Source organism: Ammospiza caudacuta, chromosome Z (assembly GCF_027887145.1).
Source record: "Ammospiza caudacuta isolate bAmmCau1 chromosome Z, bAmmCau1.pri, whole genome shotgun sequence".
Taxonomy (NCBI): Eukaryota; Metazoa; Chordata; class Aves; order Passeriformes; family Passerellidae; genus Ammospiza; species Ammospiza caudacuta.
This window is the reverse complement of record NC_080632.1, coordinates 19,934,865-19,952,697: the sequence shown is the minus strand read 5'-3', so window position 1 is coordinate 19,952,697 and position 17,833 is coordinate 19,934,865.

Here is a 17,833-nt window from a genome sequence, read left to right as displayed (position 1 = left end):
CTCATAGAGGCCACACCAGTAGTTTGCCCTTCCAGAGCATGGGTACCTGAACCCAATGCATACCAATTTTTATGTTCAGCAGTTCTAATGGAACCTAGCAAAATGGTACTCTAGCCAAAGTCTCAAAGTATTAAAAAAAAAAAAAAAGAAGTATAAGGCATGACCTTTTTTTTTTGAGGAAAAATATCAAATAGAGTGTCCTATTAGGATAAGGGTGAAAAAAAGCAGAAAAAGACCAATCCTTGCTTTTTATGAATTGGTTTGGTTCAGGAAAACTAACTCGACTTTGGAATGGGGTTATTTCAAGTCTTTTTTCGGAATTTCACATTCTCTTAGATGTGTCACAAGTTTAACTGGCTTAGTATGGAGGTCTGGTGTCAGTTAACATTTTCATATTACAGAAGATAAAGAGGGCTAAGTCATGGTTATTTTGTGCTTAAAGAACTTAGAAGATAACCAAAGTAGAAATTTAATTCTTCTTCCACACCTTTCACAGATAACATTCAGTGTAATTCCTGGAAGAATAACTGTCCTAGAGAGCACAAGGACACCTGGCTAGAGGTGTGTGGTAGCTCACCTGTCTCCTGGCCTGTGTCCTGAGAGACAACTGAGGTCCAGCCTTACCTTGCAAAGCTATGTAAAATTATACAGCTTCTATACTTCACACCAGACAATACTGGACACCTGCAAGTTAACACTCATTTGAAGTTTAGGACAGGGATTTGATCCCCAAAATGCTCAAAATGGCAGAAAACTTTTTCAAATTTCTAAAAGCTCTCCTGCAGATAAATACAATATGCAGTCTGAGCAGTCTCCCATCCATGGGAGACATTTTATTGGCTCTCCATGTAGAGCCCCCCAGTAGTCCAGGGCTCTGATCCCTACAGGTGCAGGTTAAATGGAGACTTGTGATTTAGGTCTTCAGGCCAAGTTGAACAAACATTGCCATTGTAATCAAAACACCAGATACTTTTATTCCAGCTTTGGAGTTGGCTCACGATGTGTTTTACGTCATTATCTGTTAATTTATTTTAAAGAAGGAGGGGACCTCAACTTGTCACAGAAAAGCTGACAGCAAACTCAGCACAGGAGATTACAGTAGGCACCATTATTGTCTGCTTTCACTTTGAGTAGAAATTTTGTCACATGTGGTGGGGGTGTCACTGCTCATCACTTTTTATAAATGTTGAAGAAAACAGTTTTTTAATTAGAATAACAACATAAAAAAGAGAAAATTGAAAATAAAATAGAGGAAAAGTTGGAACGGAAGCAAAATCTAGGCTATGAATTCATAAGATAAGAATACTTGTGTCCTATAATACCCTAGGGAACATGGTAGCAAAACAGACTTGGGGAATACACTGCAGCACAGTGAAGTGAGATTGATCACTGTCCACACTGACAGGCAATGCAGAAATGCATTAGCAGCTGATAGGTGATTTGGAAAAAATGCAAGAAATAATGCTTATAATCCTGTTTGGGACATTTGAATGTACAAATAGAATATTGCCATTAATAAAAACAATGAAAATGAAAGTTAAATTTCCTTATTTACTGAACTTATTTTTTGCATACCTTGGAGAGTAGAAAAGAAAACTACCTAGGACCCACAAAAAAATTACAGCCATGTAAAGTGGAAATGTTGTGTGTGGGCCTGTTTGTAAATTCCACAGGAATTTCTCATTTTTAAATCTTTGCTGCAAGTATTGGTAGTATCTTTATAGTAGTGAACTCGCAAAACTATTATGCTAAGAACAGTAATAGAACCAGCTTTTGTTGTTAGAGATTATCCTGAAACCATATTCAAAGCAAAAGCATGAACAGAAATATGCATTAAAACCCTTATGATGTTGTAATTAAATAGCAGTGATTGAATATGGTCCTTTAAACAATTATTAGGTGCCAGAGAGATGTTTGTATTTTTCTTAATAGTTTAGTAATCCATGCTAGGATTTGGAAATCACTTTATTTTTCTTTCCTCTGTCATGACCCCACATACTGATGCTTAATTTCAACCAAACCAATTTTCTTTTTATCTGACTAATGTTTAATAAGTAAATAATGTGAGGGTTTTTCTGTTATATAAAGTTTGATGACAGCCCTCAAATAATTTGTAAATTTCGATATAATTCTTCCTTTAAAAGTTGGATCAAATTATTTTAAATATTAATGAAATATTTCTGTGTCTTATCCTCTTAATACATCTTCAGATTGCTAGAGGATAAAAAACATCTATCTTGTTATGGACATACTCTTTGTCATATGTGCACATATGGGTACCATCATCACTAAATGCAACTGTATTATCTCTAATTTGAGCATGTTAAGGTGCTTAAAGGTCCATTAAGCAGCATGTATTTTTTCCCAAACTCTTCAAGAGACTGATAATTACCATATCATCTGGTAAAAAAGTAGGAGGATGGAGGGAAAAAATGTGTTGGTATTCTACTAAGCAACCACTTAGCAATTACATTCGACTCTGAACATATTAAATTTCCCATTGTTGAAGGTTCATTAATTCATGTCAGTGTGAAATACCAAGGCTGTTTGTGCTTCTGGACACACTTGTTTTTCTCTATATCCCCCAAAATAACCTTCAAAGAATGTCATAGTCTGCAAGTAATGACAACTTCTACTTCATGTAGAAAGTAGGCAATGAAACAAATTTCTTGAAAGTTTATAGTCACAGCTGTGTAGGAGTGTTGCCATTGTTAAATACTGAGAAACAAAAGAGACTGAGAGTTAAATTAATCTGCTTTATATATAGCTCCTACAATTTCTTTTGGTTTCATTTCAGTAACACATGTAGTTATTAATAAAAAAGAAAGATATAATTACAGCTTCTCCTACAAAATGTAATTTAGCAGTCAGACTTTTGGCATGGTACATTTAATTCATATATTTAACATGAACAGAATCAATATATGTAAAGTGCAAACATTTACTGTATAAAATTTTCTTTCACTAAATTAATTGCTGTGAAATGCTTTAGATTTTTCCACAGCTTTAAAAATCTCTAGAAATAAGCACTTTAATGAAATACATGCTATCTCTGCCTTTTCTACTTGTACAATAAAACTGAAATTATTAGGAAGACTTCACCATTCTTTTCTACGAAAGAAATATTTCCATGAAGTGAATGATATGTCCTTTATTATAGAACCATTATCCCTTAATTAGGCTTAAAACCAAGTTTCTAAGCAGATGTTACGATGAGACAAGGGATTGGCCTGCAGAGATGGGTGGAGAGCTTGCAGATAAATACTACAGTTTCCATGACATATCTCAACATTTTCCTTTTGAAATATTCCAGGCTTCTGTAATGTTGCCAAACTGCATATATCAATTATAAGCCTGAATTTGACACAGAGTATTAATCAAAATCTCTTTTCTATCAGATGAGATTTCATCTAATATGAATTCTTTGTAACATATGTTGGGGTGGCTATCCTATGTGATTTTTTTCCCTTTCTTGTATATTTAAGGCTACACCAAATAATTTTGGGGTTTTTTCTCCTATTAATTACTGGTGTTGTGCACTTTAACAAACTCTATTTCCCAGACTTTCACAGAAAAAGAAATCAGGTTTAATTTTTTATTTAAGCATGGGTGTGGTAAGAAGGAGGAATTTAGAATTAAAAATAGGATTTCATATTATGACAAGATATCTTGTGCTTCTCCTTTTACACCTGATATTCACTGACCTGCTTCCTTGCAATTATTGTTAGATTATGTACCTGAGACAAAGAAGGAGCCATTTTAAATTTTGAGTTTTCAAATTGCAGTAATGAACCATATCTTTCTCCAGTCTCCCCATCCTTTCCTGAGTGATGGCCCAAAGAGGCATTAGGAGTATCATCACACAGTAGCATCTCAGCCTTTGTTTCTTTTCTACTGTGGTAAGTAGCTCTTTTAACTATCTTTGATATAGGAAATGCCAGGGATCAAAAACCTTGCCCTACCACATAGAATTAAATATAATTGCCTGAAGTTTTTAAATCCCCTGGTCCTAGTTAATTAGTTATTTAACATTAGCTTTAACTTACAATAGATTTTAACTGTAGTTTTATCTCCTTACAATCAAAAGAATTTTCACCCTCATGAAAAGAGACCACTGTGAGAAAGTTACTGCAATGGGTTACTGCAGGAGATTACCCTCCTGTATTATTGATAGAAATCTGTTCACAGAGGATACTTAACAATTCTGTGTGAAAAAATTATTGTACTGAAATGTATGCCTGTGTTTCCTTGTGTATGATTTAATGACCCATTTAACATGCTCATAGTTCTCTAGGTAATACTGGAAATATGTTTCATAAATAAGCTTTCATTTTTAATTATTTTTTAAACTGTAGAACACAAGATGGCTTTGCTTATCTGGTCTTACTTTGTTCAGATTATCCACATACAAAGTGGGAAAATTACATTTGGGAGGAATAATGATGAATCTTTGGTCCAAAACCAGCTGGTGAATAAACTAAAGCTAAAGTTATTTAATAGAAATTGCTTAAACTCACAGTGAAATTAGAAATTACTATGGCCCTGAAAAATTACACTTTTTTCAGTTTACCTTGTGTAACACACATAACTCCCAAGCAACACTTACAAGAGAAAGACAGTCTAAATTGTGGCTGTCTAGGGCAACCACTGAGATTATTGGAGAGAACCTGACGTTGTAAACATTAGCCAGTCAATTACAAGATAAACTGCTTAACAACTTTTTCTAGTATGGAGTGCAATCAGGCATCAGGCAGAATCAAACTATAGTTTCTCTTGGAGGCAACTTCTGGACATCCATGATCTAATCCCTCACTGAAAGCTGTGTCAGATGCGATCTGGCTGTGCAGAGCCTTAACCAACCTATTTTTATTCCTATATTATCAAAATCTCTACTGATGTATTTAGTCTTTGTTCCATTCTGTTATGGCACTGCATAAGTCCAATAAAATATATAAATATCTGGTGAAATATACTCCAGCAGGGACTATATGTGGGTACAGTACACTGAAGCACAGGAGTTACACCAGGATGTGCATATCAATGTCATTATAACTTAATGATATGCCATCTTTCTGAATATTGTATCTACTACAGGTGGAATAATGTTTCTTAGACCAAGTGCCAGAATACAACAGAGGTACATTCTGTTTTGTGCTTGATATACTGTTGTGTTTATTTATAGTCAAGAAGACAGAGTTCTATAATAGTGCAGGTATTTGACAGCTTAAAAAATTTCCTGGTTGTGCCAGGCTAAGGAGAGGAATGTGTGTGAGGCTGCGCCTGGAAACTAGACAAACAAATGATGAAAGATGCAGTGATGAGAATCAAGCCTGGTCGGTCAGGCTCATTAATAAAAGTTTGGGAGAGATGTGGGAGAATGATTGTTTCAGGATCTTATAGGAATCTCTGGCAAATGGGAAATAAGGGCAAAAGCATGAAGTCAAAACCAAAACATGCAGAGACCTCACTAAACACACATTTTTTTATGACAACAAACAAACCTTGCCACTCATACTAGATGCATGGTTATCAAGAAACTTCAGGAGGAGGAGGAGGCCATCTGTGCCTGTGTTTTATGTGAGTCCTGTACCTGTGTGCTGCTGAAGGCTCACCATGCCCATGTTGGCCAGCCTCTGTGCATCTCTCCAGGGTGCAGCTGCACCTTTGAATGCTTTTACAGGCAGAAAAGAGGCAGCCAAGTCCCACAGCTGGAGTGAGAGGTTACCCAGGCTGGAGTGGCTGGTGATGGTGGCCATGCTTCTGACATCCTTTACCTCCCTAGATACTGAACTACTATAAAAAAATTATTTTCATTTAGTTCTATCCTTTAACCTGATCCTTTTAAAATAAAGATGAAAAGCTAAAGAAAACTGAAGTCAGTTACTGCTATAAGAACATATATTTTTTCTTTTGTCTTACTAAACTTTGTCAGTATTAATGCTCATTGAGAAAGTTTATTTTCCCATTCAAAGCAGTGTATGTCTGTCATTAATGCATTGTTACTGATGGTAGTAATCTGCACACTAATTTTCTGGGGAAAATATAATCTTTTAAAATGGATACTACTTTTCTCAACATTTGGTAGGGAGTTATGAGGTGAATCATGGGGAATGTGGTTTGATGATGATTTATCTTGTCTTGCTTTAGAAGTGAATAAATATAAACATCAAAAACATTCAGTTCCCGCATTGCCACCATGGTTTTGAATTATATACCTACTATAAATTTGGCTTTTGTGTCCTACTTCTGTTTATTTGTCAACTTTTCAGCTATTCTTCACAATTTGATGCCTACTGAGAAGCATGATACCTCTCAGTGTTTCCATTTATTTTTCTTGGTTTTATTACTATTTATTTTGTTTACTAATTTTAAGCTTAGACCTCTGTGTGTTGTCATACAAAACACTGGTTTTCATTTTTAAAAGGACTTCATGTCCTATCACAACTGATAGGAAAAAATTCTCCTGTCAAAAAGACCATCTGTTCCTTGGGAAAAAATAGTTTCAAAATGTAGTTTTGTGTGTAAAAATAACTTCCTTTTTTATCAAAAGCTTTTCATTATTTAATTTGCCTAAGTGCAAGAAGACTCAAGTTCATGTTTTATATGGGAGAGGAGTTTTGCCCTAGATGTGTGGAGCCTATAATTACTGTAAAACTGTACTCTTAAGCAACCACATGGAAAGCTGTTGTGAAACTGTAACAGTCTAGTTTCTTTGTGTTTTCTGATGTCTTTTGGGAAATCAGATTAATCAAAATTCAAATATCTTTCTATATGCTTGCCTATATATACACATATATGTTTTGTTGTGTTTTATTGTTTATGACTCTACATATGCTATTCTTTTGCTTTGCCTTGCCACTCCCTTCCTCCTCCTTCCCCTTTTCTCCTTTCCTTCTCTCCTTTCCTTTCCACTTCCACTTCCCCCTTTCACATTTCTCCTTTATTCTTCTGTCTCCTTTCTCTCTCCCTTGATTCTACTGGAGTATCTGACAATTGAGATGAGGGGTTTTATATCCCCTTTGGTATGTTAAGTTCATTATACTAATAATCAGCAACATGCCTTCTAAATTATCTTAAAAATATTTTAAAAATAATTACACTTGTTCAAAACTTTCTCCTTAAAAGTAACTTTTGGTAGTGAAAAAGCTCAGGTGATAGAAAAAAAATATCACTGAAGCAGTTTTGTCATTATTGTTTTTAAAAGGAAGGTAACTAAAGGAAGACAGATTTTCAGAGCATATTATTCCATTTCAATGTGACTCTCCAGGAAAAAGATATCCATATATCCCTCAGTACCTATTTGGATTATAATAATTGGAAAATAATAATGTAAGCTGAAGGCTTTATTTTTCATATTGCCACAAAAATATCAGTGAAAATAGATCAAAAGTAATAGCTTTTTTTCATAGAAAATTGTTTGTATATTTGAGTGACTCTATATAAAAGTTATAACAGCCTGTAGAGAAATTAAATGTTTTACCTGAAGTAGAAGTGTTTTAATTATGATGTCATAAACACTGTTCACAATTTATACACAGTGAATATTGAAGAAAGAATTCTGAAAGCATTTAAAGAATACATATAAACACACATGAAATATGAAAAAAAAATATATATATATATAGGAAATTTACCTGATTTTAAGTGACTTATAAATTTCAGCTAAGGAGAACGCCTTCATTTTGAAACAGACATCAAAAGCAAAAAAAAAAACAAAACCAAAAAAACCACAAAAAAACCGCAAACAAACAAACGAACAAAAAAATAAACAAAAAAAAAAAAAAACAACCCAAAAAACAAATCAAAACCTCAAACATCTTGTGAGAGTAGGTTGCTTCCTGCAGGTGTTTTTGGACGATCTGATCATACCTAAGAAATGGTTAGGGTAGAGAGCCGCAATGTAGACTTTGCAATGGCATTTCAAACTTTGAAGAACACAAATGGGAAAACAAACGTCTGCAAGTGATATGTTCCTTGACTTCACATCTGCTCAGGTGTTGGTAGACCCCAATGGGGCTAAACCAGGTTTCCAGAGGCGTTCCCTTGAAAGGCATCCACCATGGGGGCATTGGATTGGCACCAGGCAGGCTAGGGAGAACAGCGCAGCACAGAGTTGCTTATCAGGCTGATGTATGGCAAATTGTTACTAGATCAGGTCCATGGCAAGGCAGGAGCAAAATTCAAGCTGGCATTAGTATTTCATAGTAAAGTATGCAGATAGATAAAGAGACTTCCAGTAAAGAATGCAGTAGGCAAAATTCAGGACCAAATAAAGTGAAGCTTATCCTGAAATGACAGAAACTTGCCAATCATTAAAAATCAGTGAGAAATACAGATTTTGGAAGAGGATAGGGTAGAATGATTTTACGTCATGGTAGATGCTATGCTATGCATTTCTGTTCTAATTAAAATCCATATATAGAAAAAAAAGGAGAATAACTTCTGAATACCACCTTCTAAAAATTGACTATTATTTAGTGCATGTTGTTTGGGAAAGCCTTTCACGAATATTTAGCATGAAAATATTATATGAAAATAAACTGTCATTAGACTATTTATTGTATTGAAAAGAAGAATATCTCAGGTTTGAAGCATTATTAGTATTGCTCCTATTGTTAATATCTAGTGACTAGCCTTCTAATTAAAACTACTTGTTGCCTTTATACATGTGATTTCATGCTGCTGAAATCTTTTCCAGAGGATGGTAAAATGACTTTTTTTTGAGTCTGCAGCCTTCAGGGCAGTGCTAGTTCCCTTGGGACTATTTTTTTCACCATGTGTTGTTACTAATTCAGCTAATCTTCATGTCGGTTACTGAGCCAGGAGGATGTTCTTTTTGGACATTTTATGTTAAGCTGCACACCGTTATCCTGAGTAGCCTGATTTATATTGTGCAGACCTTTGCTTCAACTGCTGATCAGTATAGGCGGAGACAGAGGTAAATCAGAGTTAAGGGAATATAATTAAAAGGATAATAAACTTGGCTGTACCTAATTAATTGCCTAACAGCTGCAGTTTTCTCTGACACTTCCTCCTTTAGGAATATTACATGGAACTCTAGGGAATTAAAAACTTGCTGTATTCTTAAAACAAGAAATAAATGTAAATTTGAGATCTGTAAAGCAAAGATATTAATTTAAAATTTTATGCCTTCATTCAAAATTAAACAAGTGGAAATTTATTACTCCTTTAATTATGCAATAGAGGTTATCACACACGGTAAGCAGTGAGAGAGCTCAGACACTATCATGCCATCTCCAGCACTGATTTTCACATGATTTTTTGTTAATCAAGTAGATGTGGTTTTTTGTGTAAAAGCATTATAATAAGACCACAGGGAGATGTTAGGATTGATTATTACCTGCAATGTGTTTAGATTACTAAGTTATGAAATATAACATTATCACTAAAATGAAGATATTTTCATCTGTATATTTAACTATGTCACTATCAAACTCTCCTTTCTGCAATGATTTTTTTTTCTGGTGCTAAAAATCTAAGAAGAATGTGGAAAGTAGACTTTGTAAATTTAACTTTTCTGAATTCTGGAATTTTTAAGTTATTGGGGAAAGATGCAAATTTAACATAAAAATATTAGTTTCAGAAAACAATTATACAAAAGAAATATCAGAAAACTCTGTGGAACGCATAATAATTCGCTATCAACACCTTTAGATCTTTCTGAGGAAAAAATGTTTGGAGAATTTCCAATTATTTTGTGCTGAAGTGATTTTTTGTTGTAAACACACAAAAAAATTTACCTGATTTGGGAAGGCTAAGAATAATGTTTTTATATGACCAGAAAAAAAAAATCCAAAAAACTTCTTTTACTCTTTTTCTTCTTCTTTTTTTTTTTTTTTTTTTTTTTTATAATCCAAATATTTTTAAATCCAAATATTTTAATTTTTAAAAACTTATGTTTGGCATGACTAAGCATATCATTGAGGAACACATGGAACTTTACAAAATGTCTGTTGTAAAATGCTCAGCTTGCTGAAAACTTAGAGGCTCAGATGTAATAAATTAGTAAAAGAATGCATAATACAGGCTACAGATTCAATACAGGAGTATATTTTGACTGCAAGTTTGTGGTATGAACTAAAATTGTGCAAGTATAATTGCAGATTTCAAAAAGCTGCATTGACATTTACTTAAGTTTTACTGTACTTATTCTTACTTGAAAGTACAGAGCTTGATTTGGTGACAAGATCTATTAAACATAATTATAAATTATGTTTCATTAAGTTGCATCCTTAAATTGCTGCAGTGAACTACAGCAATTTCATTAAGGGAAGACACCCTTCTGTAAAAACAAGAGCTGTGAGCCTAAGTGTATCTTATACACATCCACATAAACATGTTTAGTCAGTTCAGCTCTCATATATCCATAATCATCCCATAGTTAGTGTTTGAAACACAAACCAAGGGAATGTGCAAATGCCACTTTCATTACAAGTTTGATAAAAAAAAGGGTCTGCAAAACAGATATGAGCAAAAGGGAAGTCAGGAAAGAGAACTGGAAGATCATATTTTAATCAGAGATGTTGAGTCTGAAACTTTTTGGTAATTCTACTGTCCTTATTTAGTCCACCAGCATCATGCAGAGTTCTTTCCTTCCCTTCTCCCTTTGCCTGTGTACAGCAGTCACCTAATGAAAACACTTCCTCACTTACTGTAGTGTCCCAGATGCTGATGAATATAACAGATTATAGAGATGAAAACAATGTTGTTTTGAAGGACCTGTTAGTGTGTTATGAATTTTGTGGTTTTGTTTTGTTTTGTTTTCCCCCTCAACTACAACACAACTTTTTAGTGTGCTAGTATAATCTAATTGAAAACTTCCACATTCTGTTCTTCAAAAAATATAAATTATTTAAAATCAGCCAAGGCATCAGCAAAACCAGTAAAATTGTAGAAGCAAAGGATATTAATTTTAACCTTTTTAGCTTTTAAATAGAAACAGAAATCTAGAATTTACTGGCCACATGTAAGAGATTTAAAAATCATTATTTTCTTAAATATTTTTAAAATTACTAAAGGAATTTTACTGCAAATTATGCAAAGAAACAACTGCTTATCTGCACCACTGATTCAGATACTCCTCCTTCTCCTTCTTCCTCCTCCTCTAAATATTCCTCCTGGATTCCAGGAATCTGGACCATGAGTTAAGCCGCCTGACAGGAGCCTCAGATAAGGTAAAGGTGGCACTATTATCTTAAAGGTGGTCCAGTTGTCTTAGATCTAAGGAAACATAAACAATGCTTAGGAGAGAAAAATGTATCTATGTGGAAAGCCAACACAGCAGCTGTGTTGAAAATAATCTCTGTGTGGATTCAGTGCTGAGGCCTTTCAGAAGAAGACTGCACATGATCCACAATGTTGCTGTAAAGGACAGTGTAAAACACCCCCCTCACAGGGAAGGTTCTTTGGTGTTCCCACATACAGTTGAATGTATATTAACCCATTGAACCCTATATTCACAGGATCACCACCACAGAGAAGCCCAGGGTGGACAGGACAGATGGGATACTTCTGGATTCACAGGGTAGTGCCTGTCTTTCTGCTTAATCTATCTCTCACTCTCTTTCTCTCCCTACTCTTCCCTTTCCTACTTCTATCTTTCTGTACCTCATATGTACTGTAAAATAAAATATGTGCTATTGATTTGGTCTATTGTCTTGTTTGCACCTTAATTTGGGCAAAGGCATCTCTGATAATTGCAATAACTGAGATCATAACTTTATTTTTCTCTTGTCATTGCATGATACTGTTCTCTCACCCAAAGTCAGAAATAGTTGAAAATAGTACAGTTCCTTCCTGTGGGAGGTGGGTGATTCCTTGTGTATGAACTCTTGCAAACTTTGCCCCATCTGCCCCTTGAAGGATGAGAGCTTTTGGGCACAACGGCTCATCTGGGTGGCCAGTGCAAAGAAAATATTTTCCTTCCTGGAAAAAATTGCTATTAGCCCTACATGCCTGGTATGAACAGACTTGGGATAGTGAGTGATTGGTTATGCAAAAATCTGATGATGAGATAATGCTACCTTTACAAGATTTGTGAAGAACTTGTTCCTTCTGCTAAGTGAGGAAACCAAAAAGAAGCTGCAGGAAGAGGCACTGCTTGCTGCAAAATGTGATCATGTCCAAAATCTTCAGGCAGAGCATTGGAATGAGGTGAGACAGAGAATTTTACAGGAAGAATTGTAGGATGTAGAACCCATAAAACACTTCTGAAACAGGGTCTAATAATTCAGACTTTTTGTTGTGCCCAATGGAGGAGTTGAGACTGGATGAAAAAATCTCTTGTTCTGATAAAGAGCAAAATGTAACATTTGCATTGACATCTGATGGTGAGGAAACGGCATGTCAACCATGCTGAAAGTGCAACCACAAATGACTGCCTGGGTTAGCAAACTGCTACTAAAATGTTGTTGTGGTGCTGTGTACAGCTTCCAAGATAAAAATCTGATCATAAATTAGCAAAGATTTAAATCCAGTCAATATTAATGCAGAGGGATGCCAGACAGTAAAGAGTTAAAGTCACTGGAGTAAGTGAAGCAAGGGTTATTGCCAAATTGATAAGGTTAATTCATGGCTCCAGGGTGAGAATTAAAAGTGTGCTAAAAACTCTAAAAGAAACCCAGTTCAAGAAGTTAAAGCATTCCCTAATTCACAAGCTGCAGAGCTTATTGACATTTTACAGGCCGTATCACTCCCCCCGGACCCGAAATTAGGCAGAGGAGACCCTCCTGAAAATATGGGGGAAACAACAAGTACTTCATGTAATAGAAGTTGAAAATACACCTGAGAGAGATCAAGTTCATGCAGTTAAAAACTTGATTCACTAAGGAGTAATGTATCTAGAAGTTTGTATTATTTCCTTTCTCTGGGAATCCAAGCATCCCACCACTGGAGATCAAAGGCAGAGAGGCAGAACTGTCAGCAGATTTACAAGAAAAGGTTCTTGAAGAAACTATGAAGATGTGGTAATCATTTTTGTTTTAGGCCTTTTTACCTTTTTGGTTACTTTTGTGATAGATACAGAAGTGCCAGCATTTCAAACTGAAGTCAATGTTTTATAGCATTGCACCAGAAATTTTTCCTTCCTTTTTATAATTGGACTATATTAGGCCAAATTTTCACTTTTCTTTATAGAGGTATATAGAGGTATAATCTTAAGAAAACAGAAGAAAATATTAAATGGGAAAATGTTGAGTGTCCCTTCCTAAACCAGGACGCACTGCAAATACAACAAGGTTAAAATACAGAAAAGCCTTTTAGCAGCTCTGAAGCAATTTTTGCTGTAACCATTTCTTTAAACCAAATATGTTATTGATCATTAGACATTACAAAGTAAATCACAAACATGTATTCTACTTGAGCTACTCTATGTACTCTTGGGTTTCCTAGAAGATATCTTAGGAGATATCTAGATATCTCCTAAGAAGATACTTTTATCTTTACCTCACTTTTATTTATGTTAATCAATATAGTAACTAAATACATTCTACACCACACATGCATCTCAGTTTTGGATGAAACTTATTGTTGGTAGCATTTGGAGAAAAAAAAAATAAAGAAAAGCTACATGGGATAATACAACTCAATTTGAAAGGGAAATAATTTCACTTATGACTCCTCAGCAATAGAGTTAATTTCTTTTTTTGTATCAGGATTAACTTACAACGGAGCTGTACTTTATCCCCTGGACAACAGAGTAAGGGTTTGTTGTAAAGGAGTGTTTGCATAAGAATTTTTTGTATGAGTATTGGATTTGCATCCAGTGATTTTATTAGTCTGCAAAGTACAAGACCATAGTTGATTACAAGACAAAGTACACTGTCATAACCAATAGAATAAGTATTTGGTGCAGGCAAAGCTAGACTCCACTCTCAGCTGTCTTTCTTAGAGACTGATCTTGTTTTTTATTCTTTAAACCCACTCTTACTGTTTTGAGTTGCTCTTGTACTATTACTAAAATAGGCTTTCTACATTAAAAAAAATGTGAGAACACGGATATTTTTATTACTCCTTTCATTGTGGGGTATCTGTACCTGACTTACAAGGCTTAAGAGGCCATTTTAAAACATAGGTAACATGTCAACAACTCTGGCTGTCGCTTCACAGAGTCATTTGGTCTGTTATTGTAGAATCAACTCGAAAGACAGTGACATTCTGTGTATCCTAACACAAACCAGTGTGGTTTATATACTAAACGGAATCCAAAATAATATTAAAAAATTTAGAAAATTTTCTTTCTGAATTTTCTAAAAATTGAACTGCCCTCTGGAAAGTAGCTGCCTATGCTGACTGAACAGGCATGAGGGATAACCATGGAATGCTTGTGATTAAGTGAAATAAATGAAACAAATATTTCTCCTCTAAGTTGGTAGGTTTTGATCTTGTTGAGCAACTGAACCGAAATGTGAGAGAAATTTCCCACGTAAGATCCTCTACCATCAAAAAAATTAGGAATTTTCTTGTGGAATGGATATTTTTACGTATTGCCGCTGAACTAGTTTTATCTACTGGACACTGAAGGGTCAATCAAAAACCTTTCATAGGGGAAAAACCTCCATTCACAGATAGAATCAGTTTCAAGTTACATATTTACTGAGAGGTAGAGATAAATAGTGCTTTCTTACCCCAATGTTAGTATCTTTTTCTCTTGTAGTGTAATCATATATTTTGAGCTCTCTCTGATGGCTTAGATTGCTTCTGAAAAAAAGTGATTTTATATAACATTAGTTATATATTGCTGTTGTGAAGTGTGTGTTAAGTTTATTTTATTACTCCCCCATTTTATGTATTGTTTCCCCCTGTTTAATGTAAATGGTTCTGCCCTCCCCCAGTTTAGCCCTGCCAGTTATGTTGTTCCCATGGCAACTCCCACCATTAGGGTTGTCAGTCCTTTTGGTTATATAATTTCTCCTCCCTCTCCTTCCCTTATATGTATATTGGTTCCTCCTCCCTGGGCCCAGTCAATCACCCCCCACTCCTCCCAGGTTTCCAGAATCTTCTCCTCTCTGGGGGTTGTGGTTGGCTGAGGTCCCAGAGCCCCTCCCTTACTTCATGTTTATTGGTTCTCATCTGTTGCCTGTCATGTTTAGTCCACTCCCTTCCCTTCCCTGATTGGTTACTTGTAAACCCCTCCTTTGTACACACACCCCCTTTATAATCTTGTTTCACCCTCCATGCCAGGTCACTCCCTGGGCCACTCCATGGTTGGTTGCTCCTTGGTTGGTTTCTCGGGACCATCAATAAACCGACTTCACCCCCAGAATGTGTCCAGCTCCTCTCTCGTCCTATCGACAGCGAGACTGTCCACAAGCCAGCTCAGCCTGAAGCCAACAGACGCTGAGGGGGGCTGGCTGTTTATGCAGCTGGGTGTCGGCCATTACCCTCTGCTAGCCGGACGCTGACCTTTTGGCCACATACACCTCGCCGCATATTGCAAAATTTATAACTGCTTTTATAAAGTCATATGAGGGGAATTATTCTGGAAGCAATTTTATAGAATAATTATCAGACAAAATAATAGACTGAAGGAAACTTAATAGGCCATAAATGCTTTTTTTAGTGTTTCATAGATTTAAATCCATGGACCGATAAAGCTGCCACAGAAAAGGAAGGAAGGAAGTGGCGAAAGGAAGTGGGGGAAAGAAGTGGAGGAAGTGGTGGAGAGAAGTGACGGAAGGACGGAAGTGGCAGAAGGAAGTGGTGGAAGGAAAGAAGTGGTGGAAGGAAGGAAGTGGCGGAAGGAAGCCGTGGAAGGAAGTGGCGGAAGGAAGTGGCGGAAGGAAGGAAGTGGCGGAAGGAAGTGGCAGAAGGAAGGAAATGGCGGAAGGAAGTGTCGGAAGGAAGGAAGTGTCGGAAGGAAGGAAGTGTCGGAAGGAAGTGTCGGAAGGAAGTGTCGGAAGGAAGTGTCGGAAGGAAGTGTCGGAAGGAAGTGTCGGAAGGAAGGAAGGAAGGAAGGAAGGAAGGAAGGAAGGAAGGAAGGAAGGAAGGAAGGAAGGAAGGAAGGAAGGAAGGAAGGAAGGAAGGAAGAAAGGAAGGAAGGAAGAAAGGAAGGAAGGAAGGAAGGAAGGAAGGAAGAAAGGAAGGAAGGAAGGAAGGAAGGAAGGAAGTGTCGGAAGGAAGGAAGTGTCGGAAGGAAGGAAGTGTCGGAAGGAAGGAAGGAAGGAAGGAAGGAAGGAAGGAAGGAAGGAAGGAAGGAAGGAAGGAAGGAAGGAAGGAAGGAAGGAAGGAAGGAAGGAAGGAAGGAAGGAAGGAAGGAAGTGGCGGAAGGAAGGAAGGAAGGAAGTGGCGGAAGGAAGGAAGGAAGGAAGTGGCGGAAGGAAGGAAGGAAGGAAGTGTCGGAAGGAAGGAAGGAAGTGTCGGAAGGAAGGAAGGAAGTGTCGGAAGGAAGGAAGGAAGGAAGGAAGGAAGGAAGGAAGGAAGTGTCGGAAGGAAGGAAGTGTCGGAAGGAAGGAAGGAAGGAAGGAAGGAAGGAAGGAAGGAAGGAAGGAAGGAAGGAAGGAAGGAAGGAAGGAAGGAAGGAAGGAAGGAAGGAAGGAAGGAAGGAAGGAAGGAAGGAAGGAAGGAAGGAAGGAAGGAAGGAAGGAAGGAAGGAATTGGTGGAAAGGGATAAAGAGAGATCTAATTAGTTATCTTTGCAAGTTTGTTTTTTTAAGAATTCCTCTAATTTTCTAATTTTTAAGAATTGCTCTATTTTTTTTTATGTTTATCATCTCTTATTTCAGTGATATGTGATGGATTGGATTTTAAATGAAAATTCAATTTACTAAAATGCTCAAGTTTTTTTTTCTAAAAGAAGTAATCTCCAAAAACGTACAAAATACGCTAAAATAAGCAAAGATTGATTAAATGGCTCCTGTAAACACGTGTTCAATTTTTTTTTACTCAGCCAAATTTTAAGCATTTATTGAAAATCAGTTTCAAGATTGCTGTAATTCAAGAAAACTCTCTTCTGTTTTAGTTTTTATCTTCATTATGTACTATTAAGTTCAGCTTCCAACTGATTCAATTTCAGGGAGAAAGCAAACATACTTTGATGCTTTTCCAGTGCTAATGAGAGTATATTCTCCATAATGTGAGTTCATAATTGTACAATTTGAAAAATGCCTTCCAGTTACTGTGCTTATGTGATATTTTGCTTTGTATGGAAATGGCACATTAAGATCACCTGCCACCTATGAAAAGGGAGACCTAATAATCCCTGGGTTTTTTCCCCCCTTTTTATTATAGTTTTTAAATTTCTGTAGATTTTTTTCTCTTTGAGGTTTTTTTGCTTTCAGTGTAATGTAGATCTGTTTGAAATAAGTTACATATTTCCAAGCTTAATTGGAAACACACATCATAACAGGAATTGTTGAACTTTCTGAGAAAATGTATAGTAATTGTATGCATGTGGTTTTCATTATGGAAATATTTTTTAATTAAATTAAATATAGCGGAATGAGTTTAAAGTTTTTAAGATTTATTTCCATTTTTGCTCAATGTTGTTGAAAAATAACTTCTTGTTCCTGAAAGATCATGCACTAGATAAATGGAGAGCTGAAATTCAGAGTTGCACAGAGAAAGATCAGTGTCTGCTACTTTGCCAATACCCAGCCAATAATAATTAGGTATTCATCTTGTGAGATCAGAGCGATAATTTAGTTCCTTGAAAAGTGCTATTAAGGACTTGGAGGCTAAAATATATATTCTTCTGAAATATGTCTTTAAAGACTCATTTTAATGAAAGGATAGAATAAAAATAGGTTTAGTAGGAAATACCCCACTTCACTATATTTACCAAGAAAGTGAAGTATATTAGAGGCTTTGTTTAGAA